Source organism: Diadema antillarum, unplaced genomic scaffold (assembly GCF_040938485.1).
Source record: "Diadema antillarum isolate AM-2024a unplaced genomic scaffold, OU_Dant_1.0 scf00000055, whole genome shotgun sequence".
In the NCBI taxonomy this organism is placed as follows: Eukaryota; Metazoa; Echinodermata; class Echinoidea; order Diadematoida; family Diadematidae; genus Diadema; species Diadema antillarum.
The window spans coordinates 1,550,573-1,577,369 of record NW_027270944.1 but is presented as its reverse complement, the minus strand read 5'-3'; positions in this window follow the sequence as shown (position 1 = coordinate 1,577,369).

Below are 26,797 nucleotides of genomic sequence, written 5' to 3'. Positions count from 1 at the left end.
AATCAACGATAAATAGAACAATTACGATTTTTTTTTCATAATGTATTTCTTATTTTGTTTGTAAGATGTATTAATTTTTCTTCAACATATTTTGCTATAAATTATGAATCAAAATCATTTTCAGCGTTCAGCGAAATCTCAGAAAATATCAGATTACTATGTACATGATTTAAAGGAAAAAAAAATGAATGTGCACAATAATTCTATTATCAAAATATATTGCATTACCAAAATTAATGTGCAAATAATTACACAAGAAATTATGGATTTTTTTTTTGTATACCTTCTTCAATGATAAGAACCAAATGATAGAGCTAGGCAAATAGTATAGTTAAGTTAGAAGCTTCATGTTAGATTATGGCGGTATCCAGGCGTGTCCATGGTATAGGGGGAGGTGGAATTTTCACATTTCCAGCATCTTCTTGAAAAATATAATTATGACATATACATCTCAACTAAACTTAAATTTGGGAGATAGCATCCCTGGGTAAAGGAATCCCACTTTGTTTGAAGGGGCACCAAATCCAAAGACCTCAACATACGGGACTGTTTGAACAAAATACACCCAAATCTTCTCCAGAATCAGAAGTAACAGAGCTGATGCAATGCTATATACTAAAAGTTGAATGTATGAATGATTTCTTTTTATTTGCTATGTCGGATGGTGGCGGGGGAGGAGGAGGGCGGCGTAATGTTCATATTTTTGACATCTTTTCGAAAAGATTTTTACTTTACATGGCAGGTAGCATCCCCAGAGTAATTCAACACCTAACACTGTATTGTTACATAAACAATGTAACGGTTTTGCTGGCTTGTAACTCTTTTTTTTTGGTGGACTTTTATTTGCTCAATTTTTGCCTATAGCACATTCCTGACTGTTTTACATCCCAAGATGAGGAAGGTCCTCTGTGGTTTTTCACTTTGAAACCCCAGATGGTGGCCACTGATGCAGCGAAGGAAAGTGATTTCATCATCTTTATTGTCTTTCTTTTTTTCCTGATCGGTGAGGTATCTACTGCTTGTATGGTAAAATCCACAATTTTTATCTGGAAATGCAAACTTCATTCCTCATGCTTTCACTTTTCTTTTTATTTTATCTCTGCTTTCTTTCTTGATGATTTCCTTATTTCTCATTTGCAAAATTAGCCATGATTAATGGTGAACAAATAAGTATGTTTTCGAAGGTGTTTGTTGATACATTATACCAAACAGAAACAACAATAAATGATATGAAAAGAACCGCTCACATAGGACCTGACGTGTAGGCCTACATATTGGTATCTGCTCCACGTAATGTGCGGTTTATTGCACATGATTGTTGTCGAAAACACCCCACAAAATATCCTGCATACAGAAATGATCATCCCTATTGTGATTATTAAGTGTACAAACATTTTACAAGTCACTATGATAAGGAAAAGTTTTTTGGTATATCAAATACTATTGTAGAGGTTTTAACATCTACAAGTATCATATTGCTGCTTAAAGTCATACAAGACACTCGCACATCACGCGTTAACAACACACTGACACGAGACACTCACATAATTATATCAAGTTATACATAGATTAGCTACCAAACCAAATTGTGAAAAGATGGCAATTTTCACTTCTTAAATTTAGGTTGCCAGTATGATGGTTTGCACACATACCTGTCATTCCACCCCCCCCCTTTCAGTGCTATTTAATCCGTCATCTCCTCATGTCTGTCATCCACCTCTTCATCTATAACGCCTCTTAAGAAATAAGCGCACTTCATTATAATGATGGAATCTTGTAAGTAGGGAAGAAAATATTTCTTTATTTATGACACGTTGAAATATAGGCATGCAAAATAAACGTACTTTTTCTATTCTAAAACCATAGCAAATATAAAAGTTCTGATATAATATGAGTTGGTAGGCTTTGAAAATAAAACGTGATTCTGTTGACAGTCGCTTATACACACTGCACAGTATACCAAATCCTTTCCGAGCAACACAATATTAAAATGTATCTTGACATGACGTGCAGCATACGTAAATAAGGTTGGTCACCTCAGAGTGACAATACATGTGTATGTACGTTTTACAGTGTGCAATAATCTACAATGTACTTTGATAGTTCAAGGGAAACATCGCACATACGTATAGGAGCCCATTTCAGTCCCCTCCTGAGCATTGTTTGGGAGGGGATGATAACCACACTATTTTTTTAATTACACATCGACAGTATTGCGTCATATTATGCCATCACTGAAAATGCCCTTTTCGACAATGCAATGCATATTATATGTTTCTAAATCTGCCCTCAAAGGCTCTAATGTGTAAGATTCCATTATGATTACTCAAAAGCTGAGAAAATATCTTTAGCGAATGTTTATTAAGACACTGAGAACAAAAAGAGCAAAAACCCAGCCTATTACAAATTCCGAATTTGCTTGTGTCTAATGGTAACAGTGAACATTTACATACAATATTTTTGCACACTAATGCATCAAATAAAAAAAGGAATTATATGAATAAACAAATACTTGCTGATAAAAAGCTGAAATACCCGTGAAGTCGTGAAATAAATGACTACAGAAATGGCAAGATTGAAACCTTGTCACACTCCCAGGTACAATGACTCTCCAAAGTAGATATTTAACAAATGTTTAAAATAATAGAAAACTTTTCATGGAGGATACTTTGGCAACTGAATGCAACTTACATTGTAAATTTTGACGATCATAGAATATGTACAGATTATTAGTTTATTTAGATACCGTAACTACGGAAGCTTTAAAGTGCCATTCGACTTGGAGACTTGGCGAGATAATCTATCTTGTCAAGTCAACATAATAGCTCTATCATGTCGACTTATCAACTTTATAAGTTGACATGGAGACAAAAATTATCATGTCAAGTCGACATCTAAAAAGTTACATGTCGTCATGGTGAGATAAGGTATCTTGCCAAGTCAACATTGAAAAAAGTTACACGTCGTCATAGTGACATAATGTATCTTGCCAAGTCGACATCTAAAAAGTTACATGTCATCATGGTGCATAAGGTATCTTGCCAAGTCGACATCTGAACAAGTTACATGTCGTCATGCCTACATAACGTATCTTGCCAAGTCGACATCTGAAAAGATACATGTCATCATGGCGACATAAGTTATCTATCCAAGCTGATATCTAAAAAGTTACATGTCGTCATGGTGACATAAGGCATCTTGCCAAGTTGACTTACAAAAAATTACATGTCGTCATGGTGCATGGGTCATCAAGTCTTCATTGCATTCTATGTACATAAGAATTTCCCATTTTCTAAATTTTCTTGAAAGCTACATTTATACTCTAAGGAGTTTGAATTGAATTGAATTGAATTGAATTGAATTGAATTGAATTGAGTTGTTTGACAAAGAGTGACAACTGTTCTAAATATACTCAGAGTTTAAGATGTGAAAATACATATTCTGGAAGATGAGAAATTTTGTGTAAGATGTGAATCATGGAGAACTACTCCTAAAAATACTGTGATTTCATCAGCATTGCCATTTTGCATAACTGACGATGAAGTACTAGATAATGTTAATGATTGTAGTTTCCTTATTCACTCATGATTGGATCAATTATCTTTTTTTTTTTAAATTCATCGTCATCCATACAGTGTGTTCCTAAAAAGGAAAGGCAAGTTCAAAAGTCAACTGAACAATACATAGGGTTTTTTTTCTTGTAATTTGTATAATGGAATAAAAAGTAGCTCTCCAGCTTTAATTTGACACCTTGCTTGCGTCAACGTTGACATGAGTTAGAGAGTTAGGGTTCTTTGAAACTTGGAAAAAGTAGATGTTGTATCATTTTCCTTCAAAGAAACCTTACTCGATCTGTAACAAAACCCTTAGCAATGTTGACGCAAGCAAGGTGTCAAATTTAACTTAATGAGCTACTTTATAATACAGCACACAAATTACAAAAAAAACCTATGCATTTGTGATATAATTTACCTTTGAGGTTTGGTTTCCCTTTTTTAGGAACACACTGTAGAAACACTGGACTGACTTTTATCGAGGGCTGCCACATAGGCATGAATTGGGAGATCATTATGCATTAATGCACCCCTTTCAGACACAAACTAAGGATCTAAGGTAGCTAATAATACAAACTGCGAACAGACTGTATTTTCTGCTTGCAAAATGGGCAATCTCTTCCTTCATTCTCTTCAAAGAATGTGCTGCCCTTGGAAGGCAGAGTGTGTGCCCACATGGAATGAAAAAGCTGTCTTTCTATCACAGCGTATCCCACACAATCCTTGTGATTCTTGCTTGATCAAGACCTATAAAAAGGGTGAGAGAAGATGAGGAGGAAGATGATCAAAATTAATACCATGGTGTATATTTTACCAAAAAATGAAATCAAAACCATCAAATATAACAAGTGAATGCGTGTGTGTGTGTGTTCATCCATGCGTCCGTGCGTCTGTCCGTGTGTGCTCAAATGTTAGAAAATGCTACTTCTCCGTCATTTTATGGCCGATTTTGATTGTGATTGTTTTATCTGATAGGGCTTGGTGAGGGCTTCCAAACTTGTACACGAAATAGTGAAATTCATTAATTATGCAAATTCATGCAAATTTATTCAGCTTGGATAGATAACTTATGTCACCATGATGACATGTAACTTTTCAGATGTTGACTTGGAAAGATACGTTATGTATGCATGACGACATGTAACTTTTTTAATGTCGACTTGGCAAGATACATTATGTCACCATGACGACATGTAACTTTTTTCGATGTTGACTTGGCAAGATACCTTATCTCACCATGACGACATGTAACTTTTTAGATGTCGACTTGGCAAGATACATTATGTCACCATGATGACATGTAACTTTTTAGATGTCGACTTGGTAAGATACATTATCACACCATAACGACATTTAACTTTTTAGATGTCGACTTGGCAAGATACCTTATCTCACCACGACGACATGTAACTTTTTAGATGTGACTTGGCAAGATATGTTGTTGCCATGACGACATTTAAATTTTCAGAAATCGACTTGACTTGATAATTTTTGTCTCCATGTCAACTTATAAAGTTGATAAGTCGACATGATAGAGCTATTTAATATGTTGACTTGACAAGATAAATTATCTCGCCAAGTCTCCAAGTTGAAGGGCACTTTAAAGCTTCCGTACGTAACACACTACTACATCAAATACAATACTACAGCTTGGAATACCAGAATGCTGAATAGGTCAACTGGCAGTGGAATAGCTGGAATGTAATTAACATATTATACATGCATGTACATCAGAAATGGCAAGATTGGGAGACTTGTTACAGTCCCAGTCAGAATGACTTCCAAGTCACAGAGGTTATTTGGCAACTGAAAACAACTCAAGTTGAACAATCATCGATATGATTATAGTCCTATGTACAATCCATTGCTTTTCATATCATCACACACTACTACAACAAGTAAAAAAAAAATGAGTCTGGAATGCTAACGCCCAGTAGGTTGGATTTGAAATACTGCAGCTGGAATGCCAGCATCACCACTGCCTCGACACGCAAATGACTGTCCATCTTCTTGCCATTCGCCGAGCCTTTCTTCGCCATCATCATCTGATTTTCTGCCTGGACGTGGTTGACACTGACACTCAAATAGCGATGCAAACAGGAACAAACACCACAATAACAATACTCTGCAATTCATTTTCGAAACTTTCAAAGTGCAATTCTTATAGCAAGCGAGCGGAAGACGGAAAGAACTGGCTGATAACGTACTCAAAACCACGGATGGTGTGTGAGCAGACGACAGAAAGAACTGGCCTATAAACTTATCCAAAACCACAGGTGGCGCTCTATATGCGAGACACATTTTCAGAAGCCTAGGCACCGAGTTACACTTTAGTATCGCCGCCTCGCCACTAGTCCACTGCCTGGACTGTTTTGTGTTATACTAATGATGCACAGGATAGAGTGTGTTAGTGAAGGTGCGGCGCGCTCGAGAGTATTGACAATGGTGCGACATGCACGAGGCGCAGCCGAGTGCATGTTTGCAACCGTTGTCAATACTCGAGAGTGAGCCGCACCTTCACTAACGCCACGAAATAATCCTGTGCATCATTAGTTTTATAAAATGGGTCGAAAACTAACAGCATTATTCACGTACCTTTGTGGGTCAATACCAGTCAGCTACATGTAGCACTCGGTCAAAAGTCAAGATGTCCGAAGATGTTCGTCCCAAACATTTACGCACGTCGCACTCGGAAATCCCGCACACTAAGTACTGTACGTACGTACGCCACGTACTGTTATGCACAAGAAAGGTCGCCGGCTGTTGTGGCAGCCCGCGGCCCGAACTAGAAGTTGTTTACAGGATTGACAGCGCGTATAGTAGCGCGTGACGCACTTGTAACAACTGATTGAGTGCGCACTGCCAGTGTAAAACATTGTGACGTACGTCAGGCCAGGGAGGTGGAAGAGAGACTCTTCTTAGTGCTTACCTGAAGAAAATAATGCACGCACACGTGACTCATTTCAGCGCTTCCAATTGGCTACATTCTTGAACCCATTTTATAAGATCATTTACCGCGCGCACACACCGCTACAGCACGCGTATGCCCCACCGTATGCTCGTGTATTAATTTGCTGCGCACGCACGCATTACCCTTCGGACAGGTTTGTTGGCATCGAGCGGTTACAGGGGATAGCGCGATAAGCTGTGGAGCGGCGCGTGGATGCGTAATGATAGAAAACGTCCAGAATCTGGACTACCTCGCCACCCGCGCCGCTGTCCATGCTCATCGATTTCATTGAGCTTGTCACGGTATACAAATTTGTGTGTGTGCAGATGGCTTTTGTTCACCGGAACAGTCTTCGCGCAATGGCGTAGATACATTGTCGAGCAATCGGAGACTTCTGTGAGACAACACTGAAAGCCTGAATTCAGGTAAGAATTGAAATTTCGGGCCATGTAATCGTAATCCGTATATGTTATATCAGTATCAATATACGGACTATGCCTAAGGGCATTGCCAGGTAGTGCATGTACACTTCATTCTGTTGTTCGTATTAAACAGTGTTAATGAGCGATGGTAATGACAGGAGGCCAAAGTTAAGATGCTGCCGAGATCACGAGATAGTGCTCTATTTGATGTACCGGTAGGTGGGAGTTTTCTCCCCATCTCCCTAGTCTGAGCTTGAATATTATGAATAGGCCATATGATAAATATAATTTAGGCAGAAAAATCCGTCAGGCCGAAGGCGTTTTTAAATCATTTTTTGTACTTTTATTGACGAAAGATCGATCTGTATTCTGGTCGTCGAGTTAGGATATGTTCCGCGGAGACTGCGTCTGGCTTCACGAATCCTCTCTTATATCTGTTACGAAGGAGAATGTCCAAAAAAAAAAAAATATATATATATATATATATATATATAAGACTCCTCCGGACAGACGGATCTTTCTGTCTAGTTCATGTATACGTTTACGGCTATCCTCCGTATACGGGGGTTCCGTAGAAGCCAGACGCAGCGACGCAGTCCCACTCCGAGGAACATACAGAAAAGTTGTTTTTCTGCCAATACATAAATACGCAGAGTGCCTGCATGGTTTTGCATGATGGGTGGGCGAAGCATTGAATGCTATTGTCAAGTGTGTTTCGGGTTGATCAGGGAGGCGAGACACATTTTTTTTTTCTGTCCTGCTGGTTCGTCACAAGGGCACAATAGTTTTATTGTGAATGAGGAGATAGGGATCTATTTTGTGTCATACACATGAAAATAACGCTGTTTTACTGCCGCCTTCGGTTACATTGTATTTGTATTTAGTTATCCTAGAATAGTGCTGTGATTGCAATAATATATCATTCCTATACCCTTTTGACTGAAGTAGCTTTTTTTTTCTTTTATTTCTTTACATTTACATTTTTCTTTTTCTTTAGATCTTTCTTTAGATCTTGTGTTGGTACTGCATTCAATACATTTTTATTTTGTATACATATACATTTTCAAATGGTACAACTATTTCCATGTGTTCTTTGTACAAGATGTGTTAGAAATAACCAGAAAGCACTCCAATGTACCTCATGTAAGAAATGGGTGCACATATCATGTTCAGGAATCCCCGTGAGTAGATACAATGATCCCAATGAATTATTTTTGAACTGGGAGTGTAATAGATGTACTTTTCAACATCTTCCGAATTTCATTGAACTCAACTCGGAAACTCTTCCAGACAGCAATTTATTAGATAAGTCTGTTGACTCTGGTGAAAAGAGAGATCCATCCCTTAGGTATGAACAACTTTCTGAGAAGGGAATTAAGTTTGTTCATTTGAATATAGTTAGCCTTGTGAAATATCATGAGGAAATTAAACAAATTATGATTGAGAATGAAATACATGTATTTGCCCTAAATGAAACTAGACTACTCTTTTATTTCAGACAATGAAATCGGTGTTCCCCATTATTCTTTAATTCGGAGAGACAGAGACAGAAATGGAGGTGGTGTCGCAGTTTATGTTCATTAATCTATTCCTTTCACCTTGGTTACCCATGATTCACTTGTCAACCTGGAAGCACCGTGCATCAAGATCTGTCTGAAAAACTCCAAACCAATAATGTTTTTGAATTGGTACAGACCTCCAAACTCAAATATTGATCTCTTTAATCATTATGAGGATTTTTTAAATTTTGCGAGTAGTTTTGATAGCCAACTGGTTATTATGGGCGATATAAATTGTGATATTAAGAAGATAACACCCGAAAGAAATATTAAGGTTTATAATCAAATTAATAGTGTATATTGTTTGCAACAGGTTAATAATGAAATGTATACAAGAGTGACTGAAAGATCAAGAACACTTGTTGATCACATGCTCACGAATTTTTCAGACAAAGTGAAATCATACGGTGTAATTCAGAACGGCATGAGTGATCACTATATCAGTTATATGGTATGGAAATGCAAACATACATCACAAAGTGAGACGTATGTAACTTTCAGAAAATCACGAAACGTTGACATGGAAGCTTTCAAGTCTGACTTACGTAAACAGAATTGGAAGAAGGTAGAAGAATTCAGTGATATAAATGATTCAGTTGATATATGGGAAAGTATGTTGATGAAGGTTGTTAATAAGCATATGCCTGTTAAGACGAGACGAGTACGAAAAACTCCCTCGCCATGGATGAATAGCATAATTATGTCATTAATGAAACAGAGAGATAAAGTTAAATCAAAGGCAAAAATTAGAAGGGACAATGATTTATGGCAAAGTTATAAACGTCTGAAAAATAGAGTAACAAATGAAATAAGAAAAGCAAAACGTAAATATAATAATATGTCAACAATTTTCAAATGCAACAAGTAGAAATGAATCCTGGAAAACACTGCGATCATTAATGGGCAAGAGTAAAGTTACTGATTGTGCATTCCCTCAAGAAAATTCACAGGTTATAGCAAATACATTTAACGATTATTTTGCAAATGTGGTAAGTGGTGGAGATAAGCAAAGGAAAAAGAATTGTTTTTTTCAAAAGTCGCATAATCGGGAAAGGTCTGATAAACAATTTAATTTTTGTTTTGTATCTCAGTTAGATGTTTTGAAGTATGTGAGGTTAATGGAAGCAAAGAAGTCGTTTGGATTAGATGAAATTTCTATGTATATATTGAAAGAGTCAATTTCAGAAATAGTAGAGCCGTTCACTTACATTATAAATAAATCCTTAGTTGAAGGGATAGTGCCTGATAAATGGAAAATAGCTAAAATTGTACCGATATATAAAAAAGGGGATAAGCTGGATTGTAGTAATTACAGACCCATTTCATTATTGTCCTGTGCTTCTAAAGTCATGGAGAGAGTTGTTCAAAAACAGTTACTTGATTATCTAAACTTGCACTCTTTGCTTAGCAGAAACCAGTCAGGATTCCGTCCCAAGCACTCTACTATTACTGCACTTGCTATACCGTCACGGACGACTGGCACCGCTCTATTGATAAGGGTGAATACGTTGGCGCCATTTTTGTTGATTTGCAAAAAGCTTTTGATATGGTTGATCACATGATCCTTCTATCTAAACTGGAAAACATGGGGGTTAATGGCATAGAACTGGAGTGGTTCGAGAGTTATCTCTCGAACCGAAGAATAAGAACGTCAATCAATAATACCCTTTCGGATGAAAGATTATTAACTAGCGGAGTGCCACAAGGATCCTTGTTAGGACCATTGTTGTTTAGTATATTTATCAATGATATCAATTCGGTTTTTTCTGACTGCAGGGCCCATTTATATGCCGATGACACGGTTATTTATTACTCGCATAAAAACCCGAAATTTGTAGAAAATGTTTTGCAAAAAGAGTTTGTATGTGTATGGAATCATGGATGGCTGATAACAATTTAAAAATCAATTTTTGAGGAAAATGATGGATGAGGAGACTAAAAACAGTATAAAGAAAATGTAAAAGAAAATTCCACATATTTTCACTTTTTTCGCATAATAAAAAAGCTGTTTGTATGTTATTTGGTACAAATAATATGTTAAAAAAGCAAGAGTATTTGCATGTTAAACTTAGGGGTAAACAATTACTTCAGGTGAAAAGTTTTAAATATCTGGGAATCTTTGTAGATGACAAGTTATTATGGGATGTTCACATTGAACAACTATGCAACAAGTTAAGTAAAATGATTAGTTATATGGGTCGTTTGAGACAGTTTGTTAATATGACTGAATTGAAACTGATATATAATTTTATTGTGTTACCTCATTTTGATTATGGTGATGTAGTGTGGCAATCCGCCAACGGTAACTCTCTTTCCCAACTTCAGAAGATGCAAAATAGAGCCGGGAGATTGATTTTAAAAGTTAACCCTTATTCCCATATTACTACCAGTGATGTTCATTATAGTTTAGGGTGGAATACAGTAATCAATAGACAAAAAATTCATCTGCTTTCATTTATGTATAAGATTATGAGTAACATGGCCCCCGAATATATGAAAGATATTTTTAAGTACAAGACATCACCATACCCTCTCCGTAATCAAAACGATTTACAGTTACCTCGGCCAAATACTAATTATTGTAAGAGATCTTTTTCATACAGAGGTGCACCAGCGTATAACAACTTACCCAATGATTTGCGTCAAATTTCCTCTTTACCCGTTTTTAAGTTCAATGTAGTTAAAACCGAAATCCTTTCTATTTGATCTTTTTTGTGCTTCAAACCTTTGAACAATGTGTGATAATATGGTATATATGTAGTTACAATGTAGTAATGTATGTACCGTTCTATTTGTGTTTGTGTATATTTTATTCTATCATCATCAGTCCCTGATTGTATGAAATCTTTGTGTACAGGGCCCCATGGAAGACCAGAAGTGACTGTCATTGTCACTACTGAAAATGGGCTACCCTCCGTATGTATTTTTTTTTCTTTACTGACCTTTATGTATGAAATGTGTTGATTTTTTTAGTACGGAAATAAAACAACAACAACAACAACAACAACAACAACAACATATTTCACTCCCTGGATTGAAACCTTGAGAAGGTAATGAAGCAGTCAGTGATCATTCATGTACAGTGTATACGTACACTCGTTCTGCCTATCCTGCTTGGGGGGGGGGGGGGGGGGGCATTTCATTAAGCGTTTTTGTCGTGTATTTTTTTTTCTGACAAACTATTCGAAGCTATTGAAATCCTTGCTTCTGACTGGCTTTATTAGAGCAAATATGCATCCGGTGACAAATTTGCCCTGAATCGTCACGGACGTTGGAATCGACGTTACGTTAATAAAGACTAGCTGCGTGGGGTGATTTCTCACTAACTGGTCTTGTAACTACACAAAGGTTATTGATTCTATAACATTACTAATCATATTGCAGCTATAAATAGTGTACTGTACATGTTGAGACTTCTCATGTCATCTGGTTTCGGTGCATGCACAAGGGCCTATGCATAAATTATTTGTAATTTTAGGGCCTATACATGTATATGAGTAGGTGTTTAAAAAAACATTTCCCACTTTTGATCATTAATAGTTCAAAAACTGTTCGTTCGATAAAGCTGTCATTGATATGAGTAATAGCTGAATAGTGTAGGCCTACAATTTTGTTGGAGGTGATTTCAATGTGAAAGCATAAATCAGTTTCATTAAATCTAAGATTGATTTTGAAGTAAGGTTTCAGATTTTGGTCAAATTTTAACCCTCTGTACAAAAATTGAACTTTGCACAGGAACCAATGATGTGTTATGTGAGTGTGTGCTGACATGGCCCTGAACAATGGACATGCCTGAACCACCTGTTGACTAGCTGTAGTATAGGCGTCAGTCTCGCGCTCCCAGGCACATGACTGTTTAATCAATAATTCATGTTGATTAGAATTTGCCCTGGGCAGCACGGTAAAGAGTAAAATGCATGCACATGGAAAAAGTAAGCACATGTTTCCATGTGCTTGCAAACACCACATTTCATCCCAGCTGGCAATCATTTCAAATTTCGCTTCATATATCACTAAATTTGGGATATGAATAATCAAAAATGATTGAATTCAATTCAATTCAATTTAATTCATTTATTTTTCATTCTTCTTTTTCCAACAAAACATAACGCATAATATATTTGGAATTACATCATAAACATAAACATTCGACTTTGTAAAAGATAAATGATACAAATAAACAAAAGAATGCATACTGGCAAAAAAGTACAAAGTTATGCTTCAATTGAGAAAAAAAAAAGAACTGAGAGGTCCACTAAAAAGCAAGCTTGTATGTTGTGAACCACTCAAAAAATGAACAAACTTATATGAATTACTTATTTACAAATACTTATCACAGATATAATTTACGACAGAACGGAACAAGACAGGAGAAATACAAAAGACATGACACGACTTGACAAAAAAGACGGAAAGAATGGGGAGAGAGAAAGGAAAAGAAAAAAAGAGAAAGAGAATAAGAGAATGCCTACACGCTGAACTACAGGAAATGGAACAGGGGGTGATTGAGAATGTGCTTCAGAGGGCTGGTACTGCACGCAGCTGTGCAGGGATTTAATGGCTATTGCATAATAATCCATGTAATCCATTACGTAATAATGAAGTCAGTAATCGAAAGATTGGTGGATGGATGGTGAACCCCGAGGTTGATGAGATCTAACTAATAACGAAATATATCAAAGAGGATTTAACAGAAATGATTTCAACTTGCGCTTAAAAGAATGCAAAGAAGGGGATTTTTTTTATTTCACAGCTTAAAGGACAAGTTCACCTTCATAAACATAAGGATTGAGAAAATGCAACAATATTAGTAGAACACATCAGTGAAAGTTTGAGGAAAATTGGACAATCGATGCAAAAGTTATGAATTTTTTAAATTTTTGTGTTGGAACCGCTGGATGAGGAGACTACTACAGCTTGTGAATCATATGCGTACAACAGTATAAAGAAAATATAAAAGAAAATTCAACATATTTTCACTTTTTTCGCATAATAAAAGAGCAATTGACTTGCCTCTTTCTAAAGGCAGGGGGAATAATATTACCCATAACATTTATCGGTAACGAGTCAGGGGAATGTGTACTTTTTTCAAAAGATGGAATTTTGTGAAATTCTCTTTATATTTTCCTTATATTGTTGTACGCATGTGACATCTAAGTTATTCATACACTGCAGTAGTCTTCTCATCCAGCGGGTACTGCAAAAAAACTTCAAGAATTCATAACTTTTGAACGGATTGTCTGATTTTCCTCAAACTTTCAATGATGTGTTCTACTAATATTGCTACATTCTCTCAATCCTTATGTTTATGAAGGTGAACTTGTCCTTTAATGAATTCCAAAGTTCTTCATTTTAATACAACTGTCTACTAACAGTCTGACAAATTTGTCGCTTTTTCGATAAAAAGAGATCATTTTTGGTAAAGAGTTCAGCAGCATTTTTCATGGCGGTGATTTGTTTCACAGTAGATTTATTTAAGGCTCCATATACACGAGGGTATACTCTAATTGATTTTCTTTGCTTCCTGTCACCATGTTTACGACAGAACAGAAGGTATTTATTATAATTTCGTTTTTCAGAAGTAGGGAGAGCACTGTCGCGACTCAACGACAGTATAGGCAGGCGTTTGACTTAACACAGATGCTGCCAGAGGCTGAATAAAGACTAGTTGTGATAGTGGAATTTCTCGTGAACAAATAATGCAGCATTCAAACCCTGGCCATTGTTCAGGACCATTGTCAGTGTGTTAACCACACACTCCCATACACACCCATTGACCCCTGTGCAAAGTGAAAGTTTTGTACAGAGGGTTGAAAATAGAGCAAAATCTGGAACCTAACTGTGAAATTAATCATGGCAACTGATTTATGCTATCATATTTAAACCACCTCCAACAAAATTGTATACTATTCAGCTATCACTCATATCAATGGCAGTGTTATCTGATATATAGTTTTTGAATTATAAAGAATCAAAAGTGGGAAATATTTTTTGAAACACCTATAGTATAATCATGACTGCACGCTCCGGGCCTAGGTGAATTAGTTTGGACACAGATAGAAAATTAAGTATGACATTTGCTGTGCTTTCAAACCAAGCCGGCCTTTTTTTTTTTCTGTTCTCTCGCCGTGGGAGGGTTGAATCACCCACCCCCCCCCCCCCCCCCCCGATCTCGGCCGTCTATTGCCATGAAAATTGGCACGTAGATACTTGCGTCTTTATCTACCAAATTATACAAAAAGAAATTGTTTACTTTTATTTGTTTTTTTTTTTGTATTTTATATTAATAATGCTAATATATGCATGAAACACGCATTTTGCTATGAAAGTCAGAAAATAAAGTAATAAGTCAGAAAAAAGATATAAGTCAGAAAAATAAGAACTGTACACAGTAGGGCCTTTAAACCTGTAAATAATTCTCCATATAGATTATACACAGGCACCGTGTTATACTTTATAAGCACATTCTACGACAAGCACTCCTCTCCTACACCACCACCGTAAACACACCCGTAAAATCGATATAAGCTGATACACAATCTTTGGCTGTTTGTCAGTGTAATCATTGTAACAATGGGAATGGGAAGGCGAACAAGTAAAAAATTGATGGTCCGTTTCTACTTCAGACAATCGGCCAGGGTTGTAGCTTGAATCGCGTGCTAAGGATGGCACCGTTAACGGTCACTATCTTGGTGTGCCGTTCCACTTGACGTCGCATGGGATCGGTGATGGGTTTCGGAAAACATTGTCAGAATACAAAAGGGGGGTCGGGAAGTAGTTTACAGTATGAAGCATTGTATAAAACATTGTATGAAAACAGTATAAAACATAAAACATTCGGAAAACATTGTCAGAATACAAAGGGGGGGGGGGGGGGGTCGGTCGGGAAGTATTATAGTTTTATAGTACAAGATTGTATAAGACTACTTCCCGATCCCCATTTTGTATTCTGACAATGTTTTCCGAAACCCATCACCGATCCCATGCGACGTTAACGGAGCTGCACACCAAGATAGTGACCGTTAACGGTGCCATCCTTAGCACGTAATTCATGTTACAACCCTGGTCGATTGTCTGAAGTGTAGAAACGGACCATAATTTTTGACTTGTATATTGACGAAACAAGCAATGTATAATGGGTATTTCATCTCGGCGGCAGAAGATTGCATACGCCTCTGAACGTTGCAAAGGTGCTTTTAATGTTAGTCTCCTTGATATTACAAGAGGTTTTAATGAATATAGATATCTCCTCGTGTCTTCACAAGAGAAAAAATAATTTTACGATATAGGTTTCATTTTCAATATCTTTCATCTCGGCGACAGAAGATTGCATACGCCTCTGAACGTTGCAAAGATGCTTTTAATGTTAGTCTCCTTGATATTACTAGAGGTTTTAATGAATATAAATATCTCCTCCTGTCTTCACAACAGAAAAAAAAAATAATTTTACGATATAGGTTAGGTGCATACTGTACAACAAACAGGCATCTTCCTGATTGTCTGTGTACCTCCCAGGTTTGAAAGTGTTCATGTTGGCGCCCTGCATGCATGTCCTCCGTCTGAATGTATAATGTCTATTATATCAGGGACATTGTTCATCACGAATGTTTATTGTATAGCAGAATATGAAGAGCTTGCTTCCAAAAGGCGCTAAATCCATTGATGGATTAGAATAGCGCCTTTTGGAAGCAAGCTCTACTATTATCATATCAAGTACTCTGAAATAATTGCTTGTAAATTTGTCATGATTGTGAAGTTGTCTCACAATCACTGAAATTGTTGTTTATTATCACGCAGGCCGCTGCATCATGTCGCGGAGGAACGAAGTTCAGGAAACCCACGAGGAGAGCGTAGAGCCCCAGACAGCAAAAACAGCCTTCCTAAGCGGATCGGAGGTAGACCGTCATTGTCATACAGGGAAAAAGCGGCGTAATGGATCGAAAAGAGGGAGCGAGGGCGGACCGCTAACAGTTCTTCAACAAGCCACAGACTGCTTGGTACAACGGAGGGGAGTTCTCTTAACTCTTGTATCCGCATCTTCAATTTCATGTCTGGTTTTGATGAGTAAATTCCTGTCCGACCGCGTCTCCGCAAATTTATTGCACTTTTATTACAGTATGTCCTTCATGGTATACGCAGGACCCTTCCTAGTGTCAAAGAAAATATGGAAATACAAAGTGACGAGAAAGATGTGGCTCTTCCTCTTGTTTCGTGCAGTATCGGGAGCTGCTGCCGGAATCCTGTATTTTTACTCCATACAATTACTCGACATATCCACGGCACAGTGCCTCTTTTATCTCATGCCCGTTTTCACTGCCATTTTTGCTCGCCTGTTTCTGAAAGAGAGCTTCTCATTGCCAAAAGTCATTTTCTCTTGCATCTGCGTCATGGGTATCTTCCTAATAGTTCAACCTAGAGCAGTCTTTGGGGATGCGTCGAGCAACAGTAGTGAAGGGAAAGACAGCGCAAATTTTTTGGCCGGAATTGCTTGTGCAGTTGCGTGTGCATTGTTAACTGGTGTTGTAATTACTACACTTCGGAAAATAGGGACGATTAATATTGACCCTCACCTCGTTTTGTTTGTGTATGGAGTTTACAATTCGTGCTTTAGCGCTGCCATGACGTCAGCGCGTGGAGAATGGAGAATCCCAGACTGCACTGGGGATCGCCTCTTCCTTATAATGATCGGATGTGCTGGGTATGTGGAAATGTTAGCTCTCACGGTCGCGCTGCAAACGGAGAATGCAGCTGTAGTGTCTGTAGTCCGTAGTAGTGATGTCATCATCACGTTGGTTCTGGATATCATGGTACTGAATGCAACAGCCAACGTACTCAAGATTGGAGGAGTGCTTCTGGTATTGACAAGTTCCACTGGGATAAGTGTGACTAATTACTTTCGCGCCAATTCTCCTCCTGCAACGAGAGACAAGTAGGCCTCGTACGATACCATACGAACCCATCAGTCACTGATACATTATGTATTTTCGCTGGGCGACTGAGAGTAAGTGGGAACTGCTCTACACTACACATGGGATTGTGCGATCGAATCTAACCTCTGATGTATATGGAACGAAATACTAGTATTTGCCTTATAGTTGTTACTTGATCAGGGAAAACAATAAGTCATCTTGCAACGGACGGGTAGCAGTACTGGCAGGGCCTTTCAAAGAGCATGTACGTGATAAGAACGCCACGTATTAGTGTTGGATTGTTGCATAATTACGTCATAGATTTATTGCGACTTTAATCAGGGATCAGAGTTTGTTCTGCATGTTCTGTACCTTCAGTATTTATTTGTTTGTTTTGTTTGTTTGTTTGTTTGGTTTATTTCTGCATTTTCTTTCTCCAAATACAATTGCAAATGAAAACAAAATGATACAGATACATACAAATCAATACAAAGAAAAATCATTTGCGTAACAACATTCAGTCTGAAGTGGCATAATTATGAATCAAAATAACATATTAAGGCATACTGTATCTATTAACAAAGGAGAAATCAATACAGGGGACCGTCATAAGCAGAGCTTGACGTGGATGAGGCCCTATCTGAATATGTGATACCAATGTAATACAACACCAATTATATATGTACTCAAAAAACTCTTAATCTTAATACACAAAACACATTTTGCTGCAGAAAAAAAAAACCAGAAAAGAAAAATAGTGACATGGCGCTTTAAAACAAGAAAAAAAAAAAAAAAACAGCACGCAGCACCATTGACTGCTGCATGGTATAGTAGACAATAAAAGTGTAGGTGTGTGCGAGTGACAGTGCATCGTGTGTGCAGGTGACAGTGCAAGAGAGAATAAATGCTGTAGCATGCCTATTTTGGGGGTAAGGTATACGCTTTAATGAATGTATGCAATATCATTATCAAAGAAAGGAACGGGAGGGAATGAAAAAAAATCCAAAAAAAAAAACACTTTGCATGGATCAGGGCTTACTGAGACTTCAGAAAAAAGGAGAAAAAGTACATTGATCAAAGACTACTAACTGGAAACATATTTCAATAATAAATACTTTTTTAAATGAGCTTTAAAGGAAAACAGTGAAGTACACTGCTTTAATTGATCAGGTAGGTTATTCCAGACATCGGGACCGTAATGTCTAATTGATTTCTGAGCTAAAACAGTTTTGGGGTTAACAAGGTGAAAATCTGTCGAACGGCGAGTTGGATATGTGTGTATATTCGAATTTAAGTGAAAAATATTATGAAATAAAGAGGGAAGTTGATTTGTTGCATACTTGTACATAAATATACCTGTTTGTAAAATGTGGATGTCCTGAAGCTTCAAAGTATGCAAACGATGAAATAAAGGATCTGTATGAGATAAATATGTGGAATTAGTAATAATACGAATAGCACGCTTTTGGAGTAAATACAATGAATTCAGTTTAGTAATACTACAATTTCCCCATACAATATTTGAATACAATATATGAGGCAAAATTAAAGAATTATATAAAATAATCAGGGATCGTTCTGATAAGAGATCTTTCAACTTCCAGAGTACACCAATATTTCTTGATAGGGTCCTTTGTAAACAGGATATATGTTCGTTCCATGTCAAATGAGAATCGATTGTAATGCCTAAAAATCTAATAACCTGTTTCTCGCAAAGAGAAAACCCATCAATTGATATGTTGACATTAAGATCCTGTGAGTAGGGTTTTCTAAAATGAACAAAATTTGTCTTATTAACATTCAAAGATAACTTGTTTGATTTAAACCAATTCAATATATTCAATAATTCAGTGTTCAAACGATTAACAAGTGTCCCTATATCATAATCTGATGTAATAATGGATGTATCATCAGCAAAAAGTATAAAATTCAAAGATGGAGAAGAACCTATAATATCATTTATATAAATGTTAAACAACAGAGGCCCTAAAATGGAGCCTTGAGGTACCCCACATTTAATATCAAGTTTGTGTGATTCATAAGACTGAAAACTAACATACTGTTAACGGTTTTGCAAATAATTTATAAACCAGAGCAAAGCGTGACCTCGTATTCCATACGTATTAAGTTTATGTATCAATACTTCATGGTCGATGGTGTCGAATGCTTTCGACAAATCCATGTATATACCTATAACATGCTTTTTATCAGCAAAAGCTTCAATCATTTTATCACACATGTGAGCGATTGCATAATCAGTAGAATATCCACTTCTAAATCCAAATAAACGATCTTCCAAATACATAAACGATCTTCCAAAATCATCGCAAATTTTGTCATTCATTTGTTTCGCCGATGACACAAGCTTGTTTTTTTCACATCGAGACCCTTATGCATTAATAAATATGATGGATACTGAGCTCAGGTCCGTGCAATCCTGGATTTATGCGAACAAATTGTCCTTGAACATAGAAAAAACTCATTATATGGTATTTAGTAATTCTTTGAATGTTGTTCCATATGATATCAAAATAAATGATTTTTGTTTAAAGCAGGTTAATAACACAAAGTTTTTAGGGCTTTGGATTGACCAAGAATTATCCTGGAAAACTCATGTTAATTTTGTAAGTAAAATTTTGTCTAGAAATATTGGGATTTGAATAAGCTAAAACATTTTTTTTCCTGTTCATATTTTGCAGAGTATATATTCTTGTTTAATATCTCCACACTTCAATTATGGAATTTTGGCGTGGGGAAATGCAATTCACTCATTACTAGATTCCCTTCTCCGTATTCAAAAGCGTGCAATAAGAATCATAAACCACGCCGGATATTTTGCCCATACCAATTGTTTTTTCCATCAAAACAGAATTCTGAAAATTTCAGACTTATTTTATTATAATCTCGGAATTTTCATGTATAAACTAACAACTAATGAATTACCATCTGTTTTTATCCACATGTTCAAAAGGAATCGTTCTATCCACTGTTATCCCACTCGCCAGAGTGACGCCTATCACCTTCCCCGTACTCGCACTATTTTTGCAAAGAAGACCATTATATTTACTGGACCCAGATATTGGAATGATCTCCCTCTAGATATCACTTCTTCCTTATCTTTATTCACCTTCAAACGCAAATTAAAACAGTTATTACTTAGTGGATACACACTACCAAGCCTTTAGCAACCTTTTTATGCTCCCAGTCTTTTGTCCTTGTCCGCAGCACCAAGTTACTTAAGTTATTTCATGGTACCGATACATCTTTTAATAATACAACATTTTTGTTATTCAAACACTGCGAGATTTATATGCAGTCTGGTTTGTGCGATATATGTGGTTCATTAGTTTATTACTCATCTATTTTTTTTTTTTTTTGTACTGGTGTAATTTTAGTTGGTCAAGACAAACATATCCGTTCTCCGTGTAAAATTATATGCCTATGAACTCGGGAACCTACAGTTTTACAAGCTTTAAAGCTTTTATGTAGGCCCCATCATATTTCTTATACTTACTAGTGACATTTTCATACGATGTGACCATGTACATTCGTGTCAAGTATATTTTCTTTTTCTTTTTCTTCTACGATCAAAAGACATGATTGTATATATTTTGTACTCTTGTTTTGTTGTCAATAATTTTGTAATGTCATCATTGAGAAAATGGAAATATGAAATAAATTTGAACTTGAATTTGAACTGAACAAATTGATTGGGTATCAATAAATTATTAGTTTGTAAAAACTGATATAACCTTTTATACACAATTTTTTCAAGAACTTTGGATATACTTGGTAATAATGAAATTGGTCTATAATTACTCATTAATTTAAAGTCATCTTTTTTTATGAATGGGAATAACTTTTGTAAGTTTAAATGAGTTCGGAAAATGCCTGTTGAAAGAGACATATTAAATACGTGAGTTAGGGGGCTTACAATGTAAAAAATTATTTGTTTCAATAAATGAACACTAAGACCATCATGCCCACTCGATTAAGTTGTTTTCAGATTCTGAACAACATTGATTATTTCATGATCATTGGTAGGCGTGAGAAATAATGAATTTTCACAAGGATTGGGTAAATCAGTAAAATGTGTATTACATGAATTCATATTAGATGCTAAACTAGGACCAATATTTATAAAATAATCATTAAATGAATTGGCAATTGTGGTAAAATCAGTAATTTCCTCATTGTCAATGATGATAGAGTTGGTAGTTTCTTTTACCGTCTTTCCCATAAGAGCATTGACAGTTTTCCGCAATAAAAAAAGATTATCCTTATTTTTTTTTCTATATTAGTTGAATAATACAATTTTCGGGACAATCTTATTACTGATGTTAATTGATTTCTATATTTCCGGTATTTCATAAATGAGTTATTACTTTGATTCTTTATTGCTTGCTTATATAACTTATTACGGGTTGATATAGACCGCATAATACCTTTGGTAATCCAGGGTTGTCTATTTTACTTGAAAGGTTTCTGTTTAACCAAAGGAATATTTTTCTGATAATAATACAATAATCTGCTGATAAATTTTTCATAAGCAGTATCAGCATTGCTTTCATCAAATACATCGCCCCATTCTTCCTGCGCTAAATCAAATATCAGAGAATTTATATTACTTTCTGTTTCCTTATAATTGAAATTTTTTATTTTCAAAATATTGTTTTGTTTGCAAAGAACTATTGTTGATGGTAAAAACAGGTAAATGATCGGATATATCATAATAAAATATACCATTTGTGAATTCTGTGTTTATTACATTTGAAAATATATTATCAATAAGAGTTTTTGATGTACTAGAAATTCTTGTTGGGTTGTTGATATGTGGTTGAAATGAGAAAGTTGCCAATAAACTTAGCAACTGCATTGTATGATTATCAGAATTATTTAAAAGATCAATATTAAAATCTCCCATTATGAAAGTGTCTTTCTTTTCCTGAGAAATAATACTCAGAATTTGATCAAAACTTTCTAAAAAACAATCAATGTTATTTCTTGGGGACCTATATATATTACCTATTATTATATTTTTTGCTTTACTGTTCACAATTTCAACAAAAATATCTTCCGTACCCTCGATGTGTAAGTCATGCCTGACTTTTATATCAATGTTATTTGTAATGTAGAAAACAACCCCACCTCCCTTGCCAAAGTAACGATCAGAACAATACATTCGATAATGCTTTAAATTAAACATTGGTGGTGAATTTGTATTAAGCCAAGTTTCTGATATGCCAATTATACTAAATTGAAAATTTTGTAAAGAGGAAAGAAATGATTCTATGGAATCAAACTTCTTATTTAAACTTCTGGCATTGATGTGAAGAAGACTAAACAAATCCGAAAATGATTGAAATCTCTTTTGTTTTATGAGTGCATTAAACTCGGCAGTTGTGTAATAACTACTTTCGGAGTCATTCAAACTTTGATCATCAAAGATCATACCATGAGGGATCATTGTCGGTGTGGGGGTATGAGTAGAAAAATTTGTTCAAACTTCCAGATGCGAAAGTGTAAAAAAGAACGCTAGCAAGAGAAAAACAAAACAAAACAAGCGAAATCAGGTATTAAAAAAAAGAAGAAATGGCGCAGGCGTAAAAACGTATATATTGTACAGAAGGAACAACGATTTTGCTATGACGTTACGTATTAAATTTGACGTTAGAAACACGACTTAACATCGCATTCTTCGCACCAAATTAACTTGCAAGCGTGCCTAAACACTTGAAACGTATTATACTCCCCCATATCCCATAGCCGCATGTTTTTTGCATCCTTTTTAAATTTGATTAACACACATTCAGATATGTTATTGGTGGTAATAAAGTTGTAATTGGAATATCATTTTACTGATTTTGACTGTCTCCATTTTTGGTACACTGTATATGCCTTTGATTTGGTCGAATGAACTCATCATTTGCTTAGATTCAACATTCCATTAGTCCTCTGGGATATTGTAATTTTCTTGCCACACCCAATGTCAAATAATGATGATAATGATGATGATGATAATGTGATTATATATATATATATATATATATATATATATATATATATATATCAAGTGTAAAAACAGTCGTATAAAAACACCGCAGGAGCCCAAAAATTAGACTGACGTTTCGGTCAAAGACCTTTTCAAAGTAAGTCTGAACATAAAGAAATAGATGCGAGAAACTAAGGAGACGCATAAGTTGCCTCCTTAGTTTCTTGCATCTATTTCTTTATGTTCAGGAGACAAGTAGGAAGGCACAGACTTATATTTCAGCCTGTCTCCAAAACATATATTACTTATATCATGAATCATGTGAATGAAAAATATCGTAGAGATATACATGTATAAAAATATCTTCTTTTTTTATAATTCAGCCAATTAAAACAAAATTATGCACTCCTATAGGCCTATATACAAATGCACACACACATACATACACACAAACAACCTATAAAAAGTATAATTACAGTGTATAGCACTTCTTTGGAATAATCGTAAAGACGTGCCGCTTCGAATATCTGGCGAAATTTCGTTCCATATTTTAGGTCCATTGACAAATGTCGATTTTTGAGATGGCAAGGTTCTGGCAAAAGGAACAGCGTATACTGTATATTAACATTTCTCATTGCTGTTATATCTACAATGTACTTATAATATGATATAAATCAATGCAAACAGAAGGAAACTGACCAGAAAGGAATATGATCATTAGTGGAAAAATGAGCAAAGAAATGGGATTAAATAGATGATACATGTATAACTTAAAATAGTCTTTGATAAACTTTGTAGAATCATGCACAAAACTTAGATGCATAATACTGCACACTGATATAGAAATACATTTTATCTTGAAACTTAACAGCAAGGGATATTCCAGACGCTTTTCATAATTTTACATCACGCAGTACATAAATCGACGGCTCCAGGTACAGATTAGTGGAATTTCTTGTGGTCCTTGAGCAGAGAAACCAATGCTCTAAAAAATCTTTAAAGAATTACACTGTACCATGTTGATGACATAGGAGCCTCACATAATATTTCAGTAGCTGTGCAATTCCATTAAAATACCGCTCTGTAAAATCTATGCATGCTTTCTTCTTTTGTTCTGCTTCCTTGGGCCCCAACTCATGCATTCTTATGGTGAGGCGGCATGCCACGTCATCATCCTTGTTCATTGCAATTTGTTATAAATTTTGAAAACATTCTCATTCCTCATCCCAGTCACTATAAATTCTGAAACTCTGTACTCAGTATAACTAATTTATAGTCGTTCAAATGCAAAAGTCTGAAAATCATCCGGAGGTCTCATTAAAGAGTTGGCAAAATATTGGAGTTGTATACTTTGGTAAATCTTGTCCGTAATTGTTCACACTATACCTAGAAGCTTGACTTGACATGATTTATTTTGCCATTTTGCTGATATTATGCTTCCATTTCATATAAAGGGGATGGCTAGTAACTGATCAGTGGGAATCAGTGGGAATGCTGGGAGATGATTGTTCCACTCCTTGTGGTATTCATTTTAGAGTACATTATATCTATTGTTGTGTGAAAATTATTTGCTTCAGGCTGGTCTCATATTCAAGTAATGTGCAGTTAATCGTTAACGATCGCCCCGTCACTGTACAGGCATGCTAACCTGGAAACATTAAACTGCACATTACTTGAATATGAGACCATTCTGAAGCAAATAATTTTCACACAACAATAGATATGATGTACTCTTAAATGAATCCCACAAGGAGTGGAACAATCATCCCCCAGCATTCCCACTGATTCCCACTGATAAGTTACTAGCCATCCCCTTGATATCCACTTTTCACCGATCTAAACGCAGAACCCAACATGTGCATTTTTATACATATCAACAGGATTACAATATTGTTATTTATTGGATAAGCCCATGAAAGAACTGACTAAAGTCAGTTGTTCATGATTAAGTTTTAGTACATGTGTTACGTACATGTATTATAATCAAGGCGATAATAATGTCAACTTTTCTAATCTTATTGATTTAATAGTTACATCGTTGATTGATAAAAGCCACAATGCATGATGAACCGAAATATAAATCTAGCATGTTTTCTTTCTCAGATTTATGCGACATGTATTTTATCTGCTGATGCCATCTATAACAGATGTCATTGTCGATGATCAACAACAGAACACTTGCAGTATCACATAGCAATTTTGAGTATCCATTTGATGTTACACATGTATGTATTGTAATGTTGTTGTTGTTGTCAGGATATGTTCGTGGTGAATGTGTGACAAAACCAAATTTCCATACATTTTTTATTCATAATTTGGACAAAATATACATTATGATTGATAGACAATATATATATATAAATATATACATGTATATATATATTATACATAAATAAATATATATATATATATATATATATATAATATATATATATAATATTTATATAGGCCCTATATCATAATTTACACACACACATCCCTCCCTTAAAACTTAAGAATGATCTCACTTACGTCCTGCACAAGTAAAGTCTTCCATCAGATTACAGCAAATCGGATGGTAGCATACTGAGTGGATAATGAGTTAATAGATAAAGATCAATTCAGAAAGCCTTTGTTACTGGAATTAATGGATGTATTGAGCATAACCTAGTTGTCCAAGAAACCATAGCTGACAGATCAAGCGAACGAACTGTGCATACAACGTTCTTTGATTTAGCCGATGCTTTTGGCAGTGTAAGTCACGATCTTATCACCCATTCTCTATATGAAACGATTTGATTTTCCAAACAACGTTGTATCGTATATTGAGAACCTATACAGTAGACTTCAGGGTACGGTTACTGGATGTAAATGGTCGTCAGAGAAGTTTGATTTTGAGAGGTGCGTTTTCCGGGGGGACCCTCTTTCGGTGGAAATATTTTTAGCATGCTTCATTCCTCTGATCGAATATTTGTCTAAGTTAAAAGAACAACACGGATCATAATAGTTTAAAAGGTACGAGAGTGATCACTACCCCCATGCAGATGATTTTAACCTTATCACTAGCAACAAAGTACAACACCAAAAGATAATCGATCAGCTACAACAGCAGCGTGTTCTACTATGGGTCTCACTCTTCTAGGGGCCCAGATTTGTTTCTCCGGAAAAAACAAAAGATATTCTAGAACATGTCCAAAGCGAAATCGAGTCTAAACTTGAGAGAATCGACAGGGCAGCGATAAGACCAGAGTTTAAGCTTGCCATAAACACCCAATACTTCCAACCCTCCATCCGGTTTCTGTTAACGGTTCACTCACTCCAAAATGTCATTTAGAAGATCTTGACCGTCTATCAAAGATTTTTTTCAAAAAAAACTATACCGTGAATTTCATACCCTTTATACGCACGGTCAAGAATAAAAGGTGACAATTT